Source organism: Vicugna pacos, chromosome 5 (genome assembly GCF_048564905.1).
Source record: "Vicugna pacos chromosome 5, VicPac4, whole genome shotgun sequence".
Lineage (NCBI taxonomy): Eukaryota > Metazoa > Chordata > Mammalia > Artiodactyla > Camelidae > Vicugna > Vicugna pacos.
Window position 1 is genome coordinate 92133115 of NC_132991.1, and position 2911 is coordinate 92136025.

The 2911-nt window shown below is 49.7% G+C and overlaps 1 non-coding gene across 1 annotated transcript; it reads right to left on the reverse strand.

Annotated features, from left to right (window-relative positions):
• Positions 1–968: 968 nt before the first annotated feature.
• Positions 969–1042, reverse strand: TRNAA-UGC (transfer RNA alanine (anticodon UGC)). Its single transcript has one exon. It is a non-coding gene; the product is annotated as a tRNA-Ala (tRNA).
• Between the last annotated feature and the right edge of the window lie 1869 nt (positions 1043–2911).

Consider the following 2911-nt stretch of genomic DNA (forward strand, 5'->3'; position numbering starts at 1 on the left):
AGTAATTCCTTCAGACCGATGGCTACCGAGGAAAGAGCTCTCGTGGGAGCCCAGGTCTTCAGACCCCGGACCTGAGCGCTACCTGCCACGCCAAGTGGCAGCCCCTCCCCTCCCCCAATTACTCTGTTACTGCCGTCTCAGCCCCGCCCCCCGCTGAGCCGTGGTCGGAGCAAAGGAGCCTCAGCTCTACCAGCGGGAAGCGGCCAGGCTCCGTCTTACTCTCCCGGGGGTGCCTCTGCCCGCCCCCTCGGCCGGGACTAAGCGAGCGCTCACCCAGCTTTCCTGATTCAAACGCAAGCTCCCTGCTGAGACCTGGGCCCATCTCTGAATCCCACTGGCCTCAGGGCCTGAAAGTCTGTAAAGACCTGTCAGTCCACTCTTTCTCTCCAGACCCCCCGCCACGACTGTCAGGCTGAAGGCCAGGGCCCTGGGCCCCCTGGCCCAGCACTCCCCCAACCTCTAGCTCTTGGTATCAAAATCTTACCTCCCTCAGACTCAGCCAAGCAGGAAACAGGTTTGTGATCCCTTGTGGGTGTGGGTCTATGTCTCATAGCCACCTAAGCCAGGGTTCCAGGGAACCAGCCCCAACCACACGTGGGAGCAGTCCGACGCCTCCCATCTCCACCTCCTGCCTTGAAGAGACGTCCCCCCTGCCTCCTGATTCCGGCATCAGTCCACGGCGGGGAGCGCAGGCTGACTTTGAATGTAGTCAGGAGGTCTGAGGTCTTGACATCCCTCCCCCATTCCCTGAGCCCTGCCTACTGTGTCTCCCCACTAGCGAGAGCCCTGCACCTCCAAACTGTCTTTATGGAACTCGACTTACAGAAATATTGCCTATAATATAATCCATGTTCCAATGTAGAGATTTATAAATTGCTAGGGAAACAAAATGCCATTTAAAAAGTTTTTACTTATTTATGTTTTTGGGGGGTGAGGCAATTAGGTTTATTTATTTAATTATTTTTTAATGGAGGTACTGGGGATTGAACCCAGGACCTCGTGCATGCAAAGCACAAACTCTACCGCTTGAACTATACCCTCCCCTTCCAAATGCCATTTTTAAGGAAACAGAGCTGAGTGGAAAAGAGTTTAGGCCAATTCCAGTGTGATTGTGGGGAGGTGGTTTCAAGGTTGCGGAGGACCCTACTCTTTCATCTGCGTAGCAGCCCCTTCCTCTGCTGGGACCAAACTTCCTCCACTTTGCCCATCTGTGTGGTCCACTGGGAGCGTCCAGCTTCATACACCACGATCCTGGGAAGCTAACCCAAGCCAGGCTAAAGAGATCTCTGTGTGGGGAGAAGATGCTGGGGACCCATTAGTGTACTGAACTCCTGGTATTAACAAGGACAATTTTAATCTGCAATTTACCAAGATTACATATAATGTATATGTAATTTGGAAGTGAGAATTCCCATGTCAGCCTGACACTTGTCTTGAATGAAGTCAAGGTCTACATGGGAGTGTTGGGGGCGCCATTTTGAAGTGTTTTGAGCAGGATGATGGCTCCTCTGCAGCAGAGGAAAGACTGACAAAGAAACCAAGGAGCAGAGAAACCAGAGTTCTTGGGTGTGGTCTCCCGTGCGCGCTGGGGCCTGGTCCGTTTCACTCTGACACTCAGGACCTCCAGGTTGTGGGTTCGCAGAGGCTCCTCATGCCTTTAAAATGAATTTTTCTTCTTGTGTAAGCAGCGCACGTGACCTGCTAGGCTTTGCAACCAAAATTCCTGAGATATACAAGCTGTCATTGAGAAAGACCAGCATTGATCAGTTAGGCATCCGGATTTTCCGTCAATACTCCCAAGTAGTTTCAGAGATTTCACGTAAATTGTGAACAAATTAATTTGGCCGCCAGGCAGCAACTATTTATCTTCCTTGAAATTATTTACTGTCTGACCAAGCTTTCCCAGAATTGGCAAATTAGTCGATTAAATCAATTTTGTTAACTGTACACACGGCAAAATCTATCGGCAGCACCAGGTGAATTGCTGTTTTCAAGGTAATTGTCTTTGACGTTTTGGCATTCTGAATTTCGAGCAGAATCTGCCAGTCTTTCTCAGCCCTAAGTAGCCAGGTCTCCAGTTTCCTGAATTTCAAACTTGGGTGGTTGATTTTTGAACCACAGTGGGAACATGTATACCTGATCACTTGCCCGAAATTTAGCAGGAAGGAGGAAATTGGCTGAAAAGAAATTCAGTGAATTCTGCCTTGGCTTCTCCCCAGGGACGTGCGTTTCCGGAAGGTGTTTGTGTGGGCATGTGCAGGTCTACTCCGCACACATTCACCTCGCCCCTGCTGTCTGCCAGGCCCTGGGCCAGCTGCCAGGTACTCACAGATAGATGGGACAGTATCTCCAGGAGGGCCATCAGGGCCATCAGGAAGACAGATCATGCTACCACGTGACACGTCTAAAAAGAGCACGGTCGTTGGGCACAGAGAAGGGAGTAAGGCAGCCTGCCAGACCGACCTGGGCAAACCACGGAGAAGAGTGGGCGTGGGGGAGCGGGGCCCTGATGGTGGAATAGGAGGTCTGCCAAGCAGACAGGAGTGGGAAGAACATTCCAGGAAGGAGAGAAGGATGAATAAAGGCATGATGCTGAGAAGGCACTCAGGGGACTCGAAAAACTGCTGGTAGACTGGGTTCCTGAATGAGCCAGACCCCAGGGCCTACCAAGGACAGAAAGTAAATTGCTTGCTTTCTTCCCTTTTGTTTCTCTTTCTTTCTTTCTTTTCTCTTTCATCTTTTTTGTTTGTTTAATAACAGCTTCATTGATGTATAACACACACACCAAAAAATTCACCTATTCAAGTGTACAATTCAGTGGTTTTTCATACATTCACAATGTTTATAGATTTGACTATTTAGGACATTTCATATAAATAAAGTCATACAATATGCGGTCTCTTGTGACTAG